At 50.1% G+C, this 17,934-nt stretch overlaps 1 protein-coding gene across 1 annotated transcript in view; it reads right to left on the minus strand.

Annotated features, from left to right (window-relative positions):
- Positions 1-14,065, minus strand: part of ZHX2 (zinc fingers and homeoboxes 2) — a 78,462-nt gene extending 64,397 nt beyond the window's left edge. Inside the window, exon 1 of the mRNA XM_067290204.1 lies at positions 14,028-14,065. The gene's annotated coding sequence lies outside the window, so the exon portion shown is untranslated. The remainder of the gene's footprint in view (positions 1-14,027) is intronic.
- Between the last annotated feature and the right edge of the window lie 3,869 nt (positions 14,066-17,934).

Genomic DNA, 17,934 nt, shown 5'->3' on the forward strand with positions numbered 1-17,934 from the left:
GCTCCACTCCAGAGTTGTCTGTAAGTTAGAACAACATTAAAGGCAGGTTGCTCCTGAAACACTCTCCATCTTCCAAACACACAGGAGTCTTTTTACTGTAGAGAGTAGCTGCATATGGAAGACATTAAGCTTTGTACAGACTGGTCCCCACTTCTGAAGTGCAGTCACACTTAAGAGACCGGCATACATTTACCTGTTCTCTTTAAAGCATATCTATCTCCTTACTTTACTTAAAAAAAAAAAAAAAAAAAAAGCCTCCCACATTTATTTACAGTAGCGTTTGCTCTACAGATGGCTGTGGGAAAGAAATATAGATTCTAATCTGCCTGGCGCATCACCAGCTAAACTGCAATTGGGATTTAGTGGACAGACTCTCTATTGCTGGTACATGTAAGTGACAGGAAGAACACAATTTTATCTCCAAAATCTGCATAGAGGAAAAAAAATAGCTTCACTGCTGCTTCTTGGTACAGAAGGAAGCTTAAACAACTGGCACCTTCCTAGGGAAAGCACTATTCAACACTCTCCTTCGTCTCTGTGACCATGCAGCAGCTCTATCTTGCATGGGAAGAGAACAACTTGGAGCAATGGCTTCGAACAGAGGCTTGGCGATCCTACCAAAGGCTCTGTTCTGTTTCTTAACTCATGTTCAGCAACACAGTACCTAATCCTCCACCTACAAAGAGCTGTGAGCAGCTGGGCTGCACCACCAGCATCCATGTCTGAGCCCCACTGAGCTGCAAGCAGAGGGGCTGAGGGGACAAGCACTTCTGCCCCTGGACAAAAGTCCCTATGACAGAAGGACATCGGTGGGGATTGGAGTTCCTCTCTCAGCCCTTGCCTCTGCAAGACTTGCAGCAGGCTTCCCTCAGCCTACCTTCTGCAAGGGCTTGGCTTGTTTTGTAGCTTCTATATCTAATTAGCAGATCAGGCTCAAAACTTAAGGAGAAGAGAAACAGTGATGGAGCCACCTCCGCTCGGACCCGTTACGCAGGGACTCAGTATTGCCTGGGATGCAGCAGGCAAGTTTGAAGCCCATCCATGGTTCAGTAGATCTGCTTGGGCTTGTGCAGCCCATTAGACCCAAGCAGAATAAAAAGGTGGGGGGCAGGAGAAAGAGGGTCAGCAGGTCACTGCAGGACACAAAGCTCTGGATCCCCACAGAACTCATTCAAGCAACAGAAGAGACCTTCAACTGTTCACCAGTCTGAATCCACTCCCTTTCACACTACACAGACTTTAATCAAAAGTGCAGTTACAGCTTTGGCAAAAACATTTCCATTCTCTACTGGCTTCCCGTTGCTTGGCTTCAGACAAACTGCTTACCTTTGTGCCTCAGTTTCTCTATTTATTAAATAAGAGTAATACAACCTTCCCCGAGTGTAACATTTACATCACAGTGCTTGTAAAGCACCTTGCAGTCAATGTACTAGAGGAAGTACAGATCACATGTAAAGTAGCCAAAACTCTGCTAAGAAGACAGACAAGACACCAGACTAGGTTAGTTTGGTTATTAATCTGCTGTGTTACGGCAGGTTGCTTGAAGAAACAGCTCAGCGAGGGACCAGTTGAGTCACTGATGTTTCAGCAAACTGTCTGCTGCAGGCAGACTGTTCGACCCCCACAGCTAGACGTGCCGCGCAAGCTCAGAGAGCCAAAGAAAGAGAGAAGCAGCCACCTTCTTCATATTCATGAGCTCTTTAATAATGCTCAACAAAACTTGGAGGCATGTTCTCCGCTGCTGCTCTTGCCCTTTTGCACAGTGAGCAAATGATAAATATTTCAGGGGAAAAGTCCAGAAAATTTGCAAGATTGGTCCTAGCCTTTTACAGCATTAATGAGCGGGCCATTAATAGTTAATGAAACAGCTGCTGGTGATCTCAGAGGTAAAGGCAAGATGAGAACACTGCGAACAGCAGTGTTTGCCCATTTACTACAGTGTGATAACGTAAGGAACGACTTGATCCTTTTATCAAATCCTCCCCATCATGGCAAGACGAGGGAGTTGATTGCAAGACTTCCAGCAGAATTGCACCCAACCTGTCTGGCCCGGTAGGTCATGCACCTTCATACGATGGCAGCAAGGAGCCGGCTTGCCTACGCTGTACGCCCTGTGCTAAGGGCTCCCCAGGAAGGCAAACGGCCAAAAAGGGTCTGAACAGACCTCATGTGTTGGGCACGTCCGCTTTAGTAAAAAGTCCTCCGTGCTACTTCTTACTTAAACATGATACAAATGCAGTACAGGTACGAAGATGCAACGCATGCGTGCAGACACACGTGTGCACCCTGCAGCCATGCACATGTAAAAATGCCAGTGAAAGGCGTGGGAGTTTGGGCCTTTTAAAGGCATCTGCTATTTTTCTCATTCAAAGATACACTTTAAAAGCCAAATTCACAATACAATTAGGCAGCTGATTTCAAAGAACAGCTCCTACCACTTCTGATTTTAAACTTACATGCAGAGGCGACTCTGGTGAAAGGTAGTTTTGCTTGACTTACTTTTTCAGACCTCTGAGTCAAGATCCTCTGGCCTGTGCATTCCCAGGCTGGAAAGTACGAGGCATCCCTCAGCCCTCACTGGTTGGTAACTGCGCTTACGAGGAGCTTTGCCCGGGCAAGGGCACCATGTGGCTGCTGCCTCGATGGCCACGCTGCCGTCAGCAGTCCTAGACTTACAGCCACATGCAGCGGTAAAACAAAGAGGGCAACAGGAAGAACTGGGTAAAATTTTGGAAGTACATATGTGGTTCTATCAATCCCAGCACTACATTTTTTAACTCCCCGGCCAGTGTCTGTCGCATTTGTTGGAGGTCAAAGTCTTGAAGACATTATCCTCCGACCAGCCTCAGGCAAATAGGCAGGCTGTGGAGGAGAGATCCCTATTAACGTTACCATTAAGGGGAGAGGATGCAGGGTTAGTCTGACCCCTCTCCAACTCCACACAAGAACTCAATCTCAAGCTTCAAATACACTGCAAAACAGGCTACATCAGTTCTGCTGCTCCCAGAAATGATCAGTCTTCTGGATTTCTGCTCAGATCAGACCTGGACTGACACAGAGATGAAGTTTTTCCTACCTGACAACTGATAGGATCTACAAAAAACCAAGAATTTGTAGCACAGCAACTCCCAGAAGAGCCCTGAATGGTTTGTAGAAGCAACCTGCATATCTTGCTTTTATACAAGTGTCCTTAGAATGAAGCGCAAAAGCTTCCACTTCATCTGTAATGCTCTAAATTGGTGGTCGAGAGCCTTAAAATCACTGGGAAGAATAGAAGAAGGAAAGCTTAATTTCAAAGTTATAGTTTTAATTCTACCCTCCAACATAGGGCTGTTAAATAGCTCTGGAGTCAAACGCACCTGCAGCATCTGGCCCTTTGTAAACTAATTAGTTATGATTTCCCTCATCTATCTGCATGTACTTACTGAAGAGACAGAAGGAACTTCTCTCTTCTCTCAACACACCATTTTCACCTAAAATACATGTGCTTCCAGACAAACACCTCTTGGGAAGCTCCTCTTCTTGTTTTTAACAAAACTGGTCCTTGGTTTTGCCTGCCTTCAAACAAGACCCTGCCTGTCTCGTTTCAATGAAGATCAAAGGTGGCCTTAATAGATCCTCATTGTATTAAGACTTTTAAAACAAGAGTTTATTATGTTAAATTTCTCATAATTATTTTATTCTCTAATTTGATTTAAAACAATCATTTGACAAACATGCCCTGAAAAAAATTACTATTTGGATTTAATAGTAAAGTACATGATTAGCAATAAATGTATAGTGTTTCCTTTTAAAATCCATGGCATGTAACATTCCTTGGTGTTGTAAGTGTGGAACATCTTAAAGTCGTTATAAGCCTTGATTTAAAGACTGTAATAGCTTGAACCGTTTAAATCACATTAATGATGAAGCTTCATATATTTAAGAATCCTGCCAAACCCAGATGTGCATTGGGCTTTTCCTCCCCCTAATACCATATATTTTACATATTTTAAGAATGAATGTTTTTAAAACCGCAGACAAGCCAAAAACAGTTTCAAGACTAAAAAATTACCCGACTTCAAATGTTTCTTAATCAGCTTCCCATGTTAGTTGTCTGTTGTATTTAAAAAAAAAGAAAAAAAATGTAATGACTCTTCATTTTTTTCTCCCCTGCTAGCTACACTGTGAAAGTTGCAATACTAAGTTTCTGTTAAGCTCGCTCTTTCCAGCTTTGTGAGTCCTTTTTTTTTAAACTGTTTTTAAAACACAGCAAATGGACAAGGACCTTCTAGGGCTAGCCAAAAATTAATCAAGTTGCGACCCAAACCAAGCCAACTGACCACAGCAAAAAGCGAGCAATGTTTCAGGATGAGTATCTGTATGTTGTAAAAGACCAATAACGAGCCATAGCAAATCACAGTCCTTTTTCTCCACGGTGCTGACCAACAGTAATGAATCCAAGCGGAAGAGCAGTCTCCCAAGCGGTCTGTGCCAGGAATCTGGAATGGGAGGTCCTCCAGGGGGGAGCTATTGCAATGCCCAGATGCATAAAACAAAGTAAAAGTGACAGTAACGTTGCAGCACAAGGTAGTGGTCCCCATCCAGAGATTCAGTAGGAAGGTCAGCAGGAGAGGGGAGAAATAAAACTATCGTCTCCACAGGCATTAACAGAATGTAGGCTGATTAAAAAAAATAATAATAACAAAAGCACATTAGATGACAACATGAGCCAGTCTGAGCAGTCCTACAAGAGCGATACCCATCACAAGACGCTGCTGGTGTCAGCGAACAAGCAAATGGAAAAGGATGCGTCAAGTCCAAGGCAGCTAACTGAAACAAATGGTCATACCCCAACCCTGTCTACAGAAATCAATGCAGAGAGTAAGCTCACGTATGAATTCAACAGTCCACCGCCGCATGCTGATTCCTTGTGCAAATACACCGTTTTTAAAATGGAGCAAACTCCACTTTACACAGCTGCAGACAAGAAGTTTTTTCACGTAGAAGGCAAGTGCGGGAACATGGCACTCGTGACTCTCACTACAGCGACGGACAGACTCATCTTTCCAGACAACACTGGGAGAGAGCAGTTCCCTCTAAACCCCGCTGATGGACCTGAAGCCACGGACCCAAACCTGCTCCCCATCTTTCTGGGCAACGGGCCATCTTCACAGTGCCTGCAGGAGCCCCTATCTGGCCTTCTTCTCCTTCTCGAGTGCACGGGGCGCCAGGGGCAGCACCTCGGGCGAGCCGGCTGTCCGACAGCTCGCAACTCCCGAAAACCCAGATCTGAACGCAGGGCACCACCGGCGGCAGCCTCAGCCCGCAGATGGAAGTGACCCTCTCGCCACGTCCCAGCACGCTCCCCGGCAGGTGCCCGCAGGGACACTGTGCCCTCCACCAGCCGGCGGGGTGGGAAAAGGCAGGCGAGGGAAGAAGGGAAGGAAGTGGAAAAGGATACCGACAAGAGCCCACAAAGAAATTAAAAATGCAAACCATGTTCTCAACAACTGACTTCCTCCTGAAGTGAAAGACAGAGGTTTGTGGCTTTTTTTTTTGTGTGTGTGTGTGTGTGTGTGTGTGTGTGTTTTTTTTAAAGATATTTGAGTCCCCTGGAAATTTTGCAGGACAAGTACAGATCATCCTGTAGGAAATTCAGGCCAACCGGTGCCCAGACTCCCGAAGCACCTGGGGACCTGAGCACCCTGCTCGGAGAGCCCCTGCTCTGCAGAGCTTTGCAGCGAGAACGACACAGGCCATTCGCAAAGAAGCCAGAAGGAAGCACAAAAAGGAGCTCAGATCCCAGGAGATCAACTTGAAATCCACCAAGTCAGCACTGTTGTCTGCTGCTATTTGACACGAGATCATCGGGACAAGGTGTCCTCTTCGGCACAGCTAATACTTTGCGACATCCCTCTCCGAAGGTCCCAGCCCCGAGCCGAACGCAGCTGCCCACCAGGAGGCTGCGGACAGCCTCCCTCCCTCTCGGGAGACAGGTTCGCCCAGCAAAACGCAGAACCACGGCACTTTGAGACAAAGGCTAAAATACTCGATGATGGGACATGCAAACAGATCTGAAGGCACTTCAAGCACATTTAGGCTTGAAAGCAGAATGCTTTAGAGAGCTGATGTTTTTTTCTGTACCTGACTAACTGTGGATTTTGAAACTTGTGCTTGCCTTGAGCAATATTCCCCCGCAACCCCCTCTGCCTCCCTGGCACAACTGCAGGGCACGCGGAGGAGATGGCGGCACGCACGCACGCAGAGAGGAGCCCTGCAAAAGCCGCGTCTTAACGGTAGCAAAACCACGAGGGCGCCTGACCTCTAAACCCACAGAAGATGCTAAATCGAGATGAGTTAAACAAAAAACCAACAGTTCCCTCCACACACGCGTTTCTCCCTCTTCACTCTAACTGTTCTTAAAACACATGCGGAGCCTGGGCCTTCCCCAGGCCAGCGGATCCCAGACGGATGGAGGGGAGCAAAGCCCCCCAAAGGAGATTCCCCGAGCTTCCCACCCTCTCACCAAAAAGAAGTCCTCGCAGGACCTGCGCTGGCAACCGAGAGGGGGACTGCCGAGGCGCAAAGCTTTCCACTCCGTGTGCGGCCAGCGTGGGCGAGAGCCTGGAGCCTGGCTTAAACGCGCCCGCCGGGCTAGGGAAGCACCTTTGAGGGAGCGTGAGGAGGGTGCTGGTGCAGTGGTGCCTCGCCACGGGCTGGGAAAGGCCACCAGCGACAGCCGCGTGAAACCCTCGGCGTCCAGCCATCACGACGGAAAGCCCTCAACAGGAGGGAGCCGAGCGCTCAACTGACCTCCCTGCGCTTGAGCTGTGAAAAGAAATCGCTCCGACCCAGTGTCATTCGTCCCAGAAAACATGGAAGGGGAATCGCTCTGGAAAAACGCGGCATGTTTGCTCAGCTTCGAGAGAGACCACGATCCCCCATGCTAACCTGATCCTCCCCAATCTTCAAGGAAACTCAAACAAAGCCTGGAAGATGACGAGCACCGAAGGCTGCAAGAGCAGCGTGCTCCGAGCATATCATTTAAATAAATCAGGCGCCGGAGAGACAAAAGACAAGGCAAATTCCCCGCAGTGCCTGACAGTTTCGTGCTGAAGAGGATGACGGAAAAAAAACACACCAAAACATATTTGCTTTAGAGGTAGGGGGCAGAGAGAGGGGTGGGGAAGGAGTCTTGTCAACAGCACTTCAGGCCAGAAGCACCAGGACTTGCCCTTATGTCGGGCGAGAGTGAATCAGCAGCCCTCCACGAGCAAGGGCGCGAGCCTCGGCGCCGCAAACGCTGTCTGCCGCCCGCCGGCTTCCTGGGAGCCAGCGCGTGCCAAACCTCCCAGGATCGCTTCCCGGCGCCTCTCTCCCTGCCGTCTTTTAAAGCTAGAAAACTTCCTCCTTCCAACTTTTTACTCCTGGGTTTTCTCGCAAGCGAGATTAAAACAAAGAACGAGTATTTTCCCACTTCTGTCATTTGAATGAAGTGTAACATTAAGTAACAGAACCTAATGAGCATGAAATGTAGGTTTAGAGATTAAAAAAAATTTCCAAAGCTTGGAGAGCAAGAAAAAGGAACACGTACATCGAAAGCAAGGAAAAGTGCCATGGATTTCTCGAGAGAGATTGCTATTGCATTAAAGCCCTCCAAGGGTGCCTCTAGCACCTCCTCTGCTTCTTTTGGGTGCTATTAAAAAAAAAATCTGTTTAAACAGGAAGGAATCACATTTTTCCACATGGCTTTGGTCATAAGAGATGCACACCAGGTCACTGACTTCTTCCTCCGCTCACCAGACTGGACAGGAAAATTAAATAATCCTGAACTTGAAGCTTCCTCAGTTACGGTGCTTATCTCAAAACAGGCAAGAAGAGTGCTCTCCGTTTGTTTTTCTGTTTAAAGCTCCACTGAGTCAAATATGCAGCCTTAGCATTTCCTAGAAAATCATGGAACAATAGACAATTAACACCAACAAAAGAAGAGAAGCCAAAATCTACAGGTAATTCGAGGCTGCGAATTTAAAAAGTATTTAGAATTTAAGGGGGGAAATAGGGTCAGGACAGGAAGAATGGGAGGAAAATAGGAAAGGAAAACTAACATTTCGGGCCTGTGATGTGCTGATTTGGGCATGGAAAGCAGTGCAAGAAGTTTCCACCATGTGCCTCCAAGCCGCTCACATGAAGTTTGTTGCCCTTGCTGTTGGTGCCAGCTGGGACCACGCTGTAAAACACATCACCCAATGCTGGGAGTTAAAAAGTCTCTCTTAAGAAAGGAGGGAGTAAAGCAGAGGGTTGTTTATAACCCGAATTGTTTCAGGGCAGTCCCACAGCTACGGGGACAGGGAGTGGAGCAGCACTAAGGAAGTACCTTCGTTTTTTCAGCTTTGCCACTGAAGCCAAATTTTCCCAGTGAGGATGATGAATTTCAGGGTTAGTCTCCCTAGTGAACCAAACTACACTTGGGGCAGTTAAAACCAGTCTTGAAGAAACACTGAGAAACATGTAGAGCCACTTGCGTTTGGGCCAGGATTCACTATATTCGTGTATACCACAGACCCTTATGCCTCCAACACCTACTCCCGTATGGATGCCACCAAGTTGTGCTTAACTGAAGCATTAAAAAGGGTCTCCCGGAGAGCAGCGTTGATGTGCAGCCATCAAGAGCCGAAAAACATATGGCAGCAGACAGCTCTGCACAGGAACAGCGTGGGTCACGTCCGTGCCACGAATGCTTGCCACGCGGCTGTATCACCTAGGGGCACCATTTGTCACTGATGTAGCTGTGCTGACAAAACCCACGTGTAGAAAAGCTGTTATTTCAGCAAAAGGGCGTTTCTTTGCTGGTGTTGCTTATCAAACTCACCGCACGGGGTTGGGACAATAAAGGCACAACCTGCAAATCCACGCCAGGAGCAAGCCCTGCCTGTGTCCAAGCCTGCGCACGACCACTGGAGCCCACTTGGGGCTGAGCCGAGACCTCCCAAAGGCTCCTGGAGCTGACCTAAGTCAGCCCAGGGCTTGTCAGCAGCGTGGAGGTCAAGTGAGCCCGAGGGTGAAGGTGGACCACAGACTGCTCGGTACTGTCTATCGGTGTTTTTTAACCCATGGTCTACGGACTGGTGGAAGGGGTGGGTGGGAGCCTGCAAATTACTCTGAAATGTCTGCAGCAGCTAGTGTGAAAGGTGTAAGGCGCCTGCCAGCAGGCTGCACTTTGCCAGGTCACATCCCCACTGCAAAGTTTGCCCGGGGTGCACAAACCGGAGAAGATAAAAACTGGCTGGTGCAAACACAGCTCGAGAGATTTGTTGCCAGAGCGACGTTTCATTCTCTGCACAAGCCCCGTTTTCACCGTCCAAGCACATGGCATGTTCATTAGGCCCTACTTACGGAAGGTTGTCAAAACCAGCCGAAAGCCCCCCTCCACTGCGCAATTTCTAACCACCTTCCTTCCCGGTTCGCTTCCTGACCTTCCTCCCTTCTCCTGTCAAACCTCCAGATGGCAAAAGCTCCCCTCTCCCGAGCGCTGACACAAAACTTGCTGCTGCGGCTCTCGCGGACCGAGCAGCCAGTCTCGGGGCAGCACCAAAAGCTCAGATGCGTGCCGGCTCATCTGTGCACTGCAAAGACTACTTTGCCTCAGCTGCTGTGGATTTGATACCATAATCCATGTCGTCAACCATCAGAATAAAAATCCCCAGGAGGACTTTTAGGACTTTTTTAGATGTCCCCTCTCGTTCACATCTACCGATGCTCAAATCTCCTCTGCTTACCTCTGTTGTTCCCTCGCAACCAAACAACAAAAAACCAAAGTCATCTGAAGCTCCTCCAATCCTCAATACACAAAACCGTCTCACAGCCTTGCTGAGAAACCCCACATCGCTCGCTGCGAGCAGATCTCCCGGCCGTTCCAGCAGGCCCACAACACTAGCTGTTGCGCTTAAAGCGGCGACTTCTGCAGTCAAACAGAAACCTCAGCTTTCGCTTTAAAAAAAGTTTGGGGGCCTCACGGTTACAGAGAAAAGCTCGCAAAGTGAACTGTCTTAACTCACAAACCACAATGTTTGTTCAAAGAACCAAAAAGTCTCATTAAAAAAAAGAGAACAAACAAAAAAGCAATCTGTGATTTGTAAAGCCATGTCATTTTGGGGGAGGGAGGGCTGGATTTGTGATTTTTGAAGTGTCCCAAGATGGCAGCGCTGGTACCGAGCTCTCTTGACTTAATGTTTTGAGGGCTCTATTCACTTAGTTCACATTTCACTACATCTTAAGGGGCACCTAAACCAAACAATCACATGTTATCATGTATTAAAAGTGTAACATTCTGGAGATCATCAGTTCTGCCAGCTTTTACATAACCCCCCCAAACTTATTGCTGCCCTGTGACTTAACCATAAAATGACATCTAGTAAACTTCAGACCTGTGTATTTTTGAAAGGTTGATAAAATAAACTGTCAAAACAAACATTAGTTCCAGCTGACATGACACATACAAACACACCTTGACAGAACACCAGGAATTACTTTCATGGCATTAGCCGAAGTCTTTGTATTTTAATGCTTAATTTTGTTCATTACTTACTTTAAATACCAGCAGATACCATCATGCAGCTATGCATGTTACCACCCTGTGTTTGCATTAACTTTTAGGGAAAAAACATACCTGCAAGATCATGCTTATGCCTGAAAGAAAAGTCAAAACTAAAACAACACTACACTTACCACATACAAAGTAAACACAGTTTTGCTGCAATATCACAGTCATGCTAGAAATCTTAGGGAATTCAGCTGTGACACTGCTCATTTCTAAATGAATTATAATCAACATGCTATTTTTCTTTAATTTTGGTAGATATTTTCACTCCTTAAGTTAAATGGACACATGGAAAAATAATTTAGACATGGGTCAAAACATCCCCACTAAAAGAGACCCCAATGATATCTCTGAGGAACACCCTAGTTAGGGCAAAGCTAAAAGGAGTAAAAACTGAAGATGTCGTACAGGCAAATACAGTGATGTCAGGCCTGGCATTAAAATCCTCCTCTTGTATGGAGAGAGATGAGCAAAACCTGTCGTGCTCTACATTCCAGCCCGCAACAGTTTGACACTAGTTTGAAGATGCACAAGGAAGCAAGTACTTTTGCTACATGCAAGTTCTCCCCCCTCCCCCGACTTTTATTAAAAACATAATAAAGTTCCCTCCACAAAAAGAACCAAAATATGACACTGCCAGTGTGGGATGTCTCATGCAACAGATTATTGCTTTTGCAGACACCGTCTAGACATCAACTGTTGAAGGGCAGAAGGGAAAGGAAAGCCTTCTCCGGAGAGAGCCCGCTGGCCGGCCGGCGTGCCTTTCGAGCCCCGGCAGCCAGCAACGCTCCCGCGGGACGCAGCTCTGACAAGGGAACCGGTGCGGCGACGGGCAGGGAAGGCACCACTTTACGAAGGCGAGAAACCGCACTGCCTTTGGGCTCATGGCTTAGCGCTAAGCACATCTCTAAGCGCTTTCTCCGACTGAGCCCACGCAGGTACGAGACAAGAGCGCCAACGAGGGAGCTCTTGCGGCCATTCATTTCTACATACGCACGGAGAAGGCTGCAGAGGGATGAACGTGCACAAGGCTGCCGAGCTAAAATACAGGCAGCAACTTGAAAAATGCACCAACTTCTTAGCATTTATATTCTTCCTGATTGCTGGCCAGTGCACTCGCTGACCTGACTGGGAGATCAATTTGCAATTCTATGTTTCAAAGGGTTTCTGAGTTCATACTAAAGATTGAAGCCACATCTACATTAGAAAGGCTTCACTGGGACACGAATATATCACACTGGCAAAGCACTCCTGTAGCAGATACATCTTAAATAACAAAACCTCGCCTCGACCAGTTCACTAAACCCATCACAGCACACATCCAGCTGTGCTGTATTAGCTCACATGCCATTTCCCGTTATGGCTGTCCTGCGAGATGCTCCTACCGGAGACGTCTGCTTTGGACCCCAGCTACTCACACCCAGACCTGCAAAGCTCTCCTGGCCCCAACAAGGGCCACCAAACCCTGCCTGAAGTTTAATCCATAGTTTTTAAAAAAAGACAACTCACTGACCAACTAGGTGGGGGTTATTTGTAGGTAAACCAGATGACGAAGCAGTGAGCAGCGATGATGTACCATCATTTCTTTAAAAATAATTAAGTCAAGGTATTTGCCATTTTAGTTTCCAGCCCCGGTTCGGAAAGTATTTTGTTGCAGTTACTATCACTTCTGCAATAAAGGATGTGCTAAAACACATAAGTGAGCAGGGAGAGATGTTGACATCTGTGCATCTGAAGCCAGGTGGGACAAAAAAATCAAACAGCAAATACTAGCCGTGCATTCTTGCAGTTAAGAGCCTTACAGCACTTTGGCAGGAGGGCTGCAGAGCTACTGGTGATGGCACAAGCGCTGCTTTAGGAGATACAGTGCTTCTCCACCATCGCCTGCTGCTCGGGAACACTGCTGCCCTGGGATGCAGTCAGGACGAGATGCTGAAACTCAGCACTCCTGTAACATAAAGTTACCTTCCGACCAAGCGAGGATCCTCCTCCACTCCCCCTCCCACACCTTCTGTAGCTTTTTCCCTTTCTGTTCTCTGCTTTCCGACTCAAAACTTTTGCTGGGTCTCTGCTGCGCGCAGGCCCCTTCCAGCCTCCCGGCGTTTAAAAGGAGCAACCTAACCTGACAGGGGCAGGATCCCCCGTTTGGAAGGAGCCTGGGGGACGTGAGGAGGGCGAGATCAGGGCCACGTCGCCCCAGCAGGCTCGCTCTCTACGGAGGGGTTCCCGCACGCAAACCCAGCACAAGGGCTGGTTCTCCCCAGCCAGGTGGACTCCTCGGCACAGCCCCGCCGCACTTCCAGAGAGCCGAATTTATCCTAGCACAGAGGGAGAGAAGATCGGCAGCTTTTTCTGTCTGCCCCATCCCGGGGGGAGAGAGAAAAGGCACCAAAAAAAAAAAAAAGGATAGTCGTGTGGTGGCTTTGGAAACCAGCTGAAACAAAAGGGAAAGTCACTGCCCCTCCTTTCTTCCAAAAAGTGGATGCAACACGCCAAGAGTTTCCCCACAGCTCCCGATCGCGGTTTGGGCGGGGGGGCAGCGCGGTAGCCCCTGCGGGGGGCCGGGGCGCCGGCCGCGGGGGGGATGCGGCGGGGCCGGCGCGGCGCGGTGGCGGCTCGGAGCGGCGCGGTGCCCGGCGCGGTGCCCGGCGCGGTGCCCGGCGCTGCCCCCGGCCCCGCCGCGCTCCCCGCGCTGCAGCGAGCGGCAGCGATTCGCCGAGCGGCCGCGAGCCGCGGCGGCGCGGCGCGGTGCCTGCCACCGCGTTACGGACAAATCGTCCCCGGCGAAAAAAAGAAGGGGGGACATATAAAAAAAAGAAGAAAAAAAAAAAGAAGAAATCTCTGCCAACTCCGCGGGGCGAGAGGTGCCGCTGCCACGCGGGGCAGCCGCGCCGGGGACCCCCTGCCCCTGCGTCTGCAGCACCCCCATCTGCGGTTTTTTTTTTTTCCCTCCCTTGAACCGAGCGCTTCTTTTTAAAGCCCGCACTGACAAAATCGCCCTGCTCGCCTCTACGTAACGCCCTGTCGAAAGCGGACGCCATATTTTGTGTTGCTGATGTCGACATAGACAAACGTAGACATGTTTTTTCCTCCCCCCCCTTCCTCCTCCTCCTCTCTTCCCCCCTTTCCCCAAACTTGCAATCGGGAGGTGGTGGGGAGCGGGGAGAAAGACGAGGGGGGACAGGACGGGAGGATGCATTAAAAAAAAATAAATTAAAACACCCACCCTAAGCACCCTTGCTGGCTCCCACCCCTCCGCGATCCCCCCCCTCCTCCCCCCCGTGCCCCCGCTGGAATCCAGGGAGCACAACAGTTTTTTTTAAAGGAGAAAAGTTGGGAGCGAGCGGTCGGGGCAGGAGCGCTGCAAGTGCATGTGGGCAGGGAGCAGCGGGCGCGCCGCTGCCGGCAGCGCCGGCTCCGCGGCGGGGGGCGGTGGGAAGTTTCCTACCTGCGCCCAGGGCGGCGGACGGCGGCGGCGGCGGCGGCGGCGGCGGCTCCCGCTGTCCCGGGCGGAGCGCGCCGGGCTCCGCGCGGCGCCGCGGGAGCCAGCGGCCGGCGGTCCCCCGCGCCCCCCGCCCCCGCGCGGCGCCGGCCCGCGGGCAGACACGGCGGCGCGCGCGGCACCCCGGCCCCTCCGAAAAAAAGGCAAAAAAAAAAAAAAAAAAGGCAAAAAAAAAAAAAAGCCCTCGATCGGTGGGGATCTACGCCAAAACCCACATGATCTCTGACGTCAGCGTGCGTATTTGCATACGATACCACCGGCGGCGCGGCCGCCGGGGTCCCTCGGCGCGGCGGAAAGTTGCGCGCGGGGCTCGGGCCGCGCCGCCCCCCGGCTCCGGCTCCGGCTCCGGCTCCGACTCGTCCCGCGGCCGCCGCTGCGGCGGGGCGCCCGGCTCGTCCCCGCTGCGCGGGGGCTCCGCGCCGCTCCGCCGGCACCGCCGCTCCGCGTGGCCATAGCGCCCGGCGCGGCGCGGCGCGGCGCGGCGCGGTGCGGTGCGGTGCGGCGCGGAGCGGTGCGGTGCGGGCGGCAGCGGCCCCCGGGGGGCGGCGGGCCGGGGCCGGTGCCGGTGCCGCTCCGCCTTGCCCGCGCCGCGGCGGCCGCGCCAGCCCCCGCCCTGCGCCGGTGCTCGGCGGCGGGGCCGCGCCGGGCGCGGGGGCAGCGCTGCGGGGGCGGGCGGGGCGCGGAGGGGCCGCGCCGAGGGGCGCGCAGGGGCCGCGGGGGCTGGACCCCCCCTCTGCCCCATGGGGACGGCGGGCTGGACCCGCCTCGTAGGGCGGTGGGGACGGCACTCCCGCTATGGGGACGGCGGGGCTGGACCCCCCTTGCGGGACCCCCTTATAGCGACGGCGGCGGGACGGGGGGTGACCGAGGCTGCGCCGCGTGTGCGGGCCCCCCCTCGGGCCGGGCAGGGAGGCAGCGGGGCATTTCTCCGTGCGCGGCTCTGCCGAGGCGCCCGGGCTGGTGCGGGCTCCCGCGGCCGCGGTTCGCCTTTCCGCGGATGCTGCCGTCTCGGCTCCTCTGCTCTGCCGCGGGAATCCCCCCCGCCGGTTTAAAACTGTCGTTAAACTCCTGCGTCCTTTTGCCTTTCTACCTAAGATATGTAGGACAGATAGGACCCAGGCTATTTTCTGTTTACTTCGGTGAATTAATTAAAAGAAATAATTTAGCGATTGTATCTTGCTACATGATAGCAGATCTTCCAACAAGTTCAGGCTAATAGGACTTATGAGCAGCATAATATCATTCTAACTTCAGGGGTATTTTCTCTACGATGAGGCACCTTTGATTAGATCATATTAAATTAATACTTTAATTGTATACTTAAACCTCCAAAGACTTTGAATCTCCCCTTGGCTCTGCTCTCTCCCGACCCCGTATCGCTCGCGTTGTGGTATGCACCGTCGGAGCCAACCTGGAGCCCTTAACTCAGCTAAACAACTTTGCTGGGCAACATCTTGTTTTTCCGCCTCGAGTAGGGATTGGGACTGACTCGTATGAGAGTGTCAGAAGAGGAGCTCGAAGTTATTGCAGCTGAATAATCGCGTAAGAAAGTAAATATGTCAAAGCAGTGTCATGAGATTTCTTTGCAGGGATACCCTTATCTGAGTAGGCGTGTTTTTTGACTGCCTGATTGAGTACAGTCTCTGCAAGCATTTGATAACAGAATGGATTCCTTCCTCTCCGCTACCAAGCCGGAGACGTGCGTTAACTTTTCCTCTTCTCCCTGGATTGAAGCTGTTAGGAAAGAAGGAGCATCCGCAGCCTCTCCGCGCTTGCTGAGGGCGCAGAAGGTGACCATGAGAGCTTGCCGATGCTCACTGAGCTTTGGTTTTCTTCCTTAGAGGGGAACCTTCCTTTTAACGGGAATACTGCTTTCTTAAATACACTACTGAATATATTTTGTTTAACTCTTCAGTAGCTGTTCACCCCTGGAAGTGTTACTGAATTTTGGGTGACCAGAAAAATAAGTTGTTTCAGGGGGGGATTCCCCCCCCCCCCCGGATAAATTCTGTTTTTACTGTCTGAAATTACTTTTCTGTCTGTGGTTTGGAAAATGAAAACAAAAGCCAAATTGTTTTAATATGACCAGTATGTTTATTAATGTAAAGATATTCTTAAAAGGGCAGATCGATGGAAAAGCAGGCGGAAAAAGCATCGGCTTGTAGTTGTCCTAATTAACACTTACTTTAAGGCCTCTTTAACTTCTTTTGCATTGCAAAATGCAAAAGGATCTTTGGCTGATTGGGTTGACACTCTAGTTAATGCTGACTTTCAAGTGCAAAAAAGAAATGCCAGTGGGAACTGGGCCCTGTGTTTTGGTGCAGACTTTGGTGCCTCGGGTGTAACAAAGACAGATCTAACCTGAGGTCAGAGTGATCCCTGCGCTAAATAAGGCGCCTAGTGAGATGCATTTGCTTTTCCAAAAGCCTGGGTGATGTCACACGAATTAGGAACTCAAAAGGTCATTAAAGATGGGCCGTGGTTCATTTTAAATAGGAGGATGTGGGTTTAAAATTGCAACAATTGTTACTACTATGTTAAAACGAACAAACTGAGAGCAACTTTTCTGAGCGAAGGTTATTCAATGTTATTGCTAGAAAACCTGCTGAGACTAGGTAGATAAGTCTAACAGTACCCGGCCGTGTGTGACGCTGCACTTTCACACGTCCAAGTGCAAGATGCAGTGCATGGAGCTGTGTTTTGCGAGTGCTTTTTAACTTGGTCATCAATTCTCTCCTCTGTTTGAAGTTTCCTTGAGCAGTGGGACCGGTAGCACCTTTTTCTTGTATGCAGCAGTGACCTCGATTCCTTTTTCACCTCCCTGTGACTTCTTCCTATGCCTCTCTCCCAGCATCCTGTGAAGAAGCCAGAGGACGGGATCAAAACCCAGGTCCGGGGATACAATGGGAAGCAGGTGCCAGGACCGGCTCTAAGCTGTTCCTGCACTGATGGGCGGCCGGAATAGGCAACCTAGTCCCTTTCTGGGTCCAGTGATTTGTGTGGCTTTTCTATCCCGAATGAAATTGTTAGGAAACTTGTAGTTAGGCAATTACCTCTGGCTTCTGCTCCTCTGTCAAATTTAATTGAAATTGAGGGGTGGGAGAACAGTGTTTATGGTTAGAGTTTACAGTCACAAAAGCCTTAATTCCCTGGGCAACCATACCTCCCCACCCCAGCATATCTGTGACGGACGCAATGCCGGTATTCTTGCTAGCTCTCAGGATGTGACTCGTTTATACAAGCCTAAAACTGAAATGATGCAGGGCAACGTAACAAAATGAGAATTGCTCGTATGGAAGATGCGAAAAGGAAGGCTGCAATTTTTTGTGTGCAAGGCCTTTCTTTTCAGTTCATGCCACAGTGGAAGCCGCATTGATCACAAAGCATAATACACCTGCGTGCGCGATTTCCCAGGAAAGCGAGCTTTAAATCTAGTGCCCCCTCCATTCCCTCTGTGCGCTCTCTCCAGATTTAAAGTGACATCTGCTCCATAACTACTTCAGATAAAGTTGCAAGCTGTCCTGTAAAATCATACCTTGGTTAGAGATGATAAACTGTGTACTGATATGTATATATATATTTTTTTATGGGGAGGAGATGAGTATGTTACATATAGATTCGCAGTCTTTCTCAGTTTAACAGTTTCTTTGTGCCTATTTAATCCTGCGAGATTGCTGGCTGAGTCAGCATTACAGATCTAATTCCCTGTCGGGAAGGCACAGCTCAGGATTTTGCCCGGCCGCGAGTGTGTGTATGTCCGTGAAGGAAATGTGCATCCTTTAAAGGCCAAAACAGAAGCAGGTAAATAACAGGGCCTCACTCTCTGTTCAGCACGTGGCTATGAGTTGCTCAT

Source organism: Apteryx mantelli, chromosome 2 (assembly GCF_036417845.1).
Source record: "Apteryx mantelli isolate bAptMan1 chromosome 2, bAptMan1.hap1, whole genome shotgun sequence".
NCBI classification, from domain to species: Eukaryota; Metazoa; Chordata; class Aves; order Apterygiformes; family Apterygidae; genus Apteryx; species Apteryx mantelli.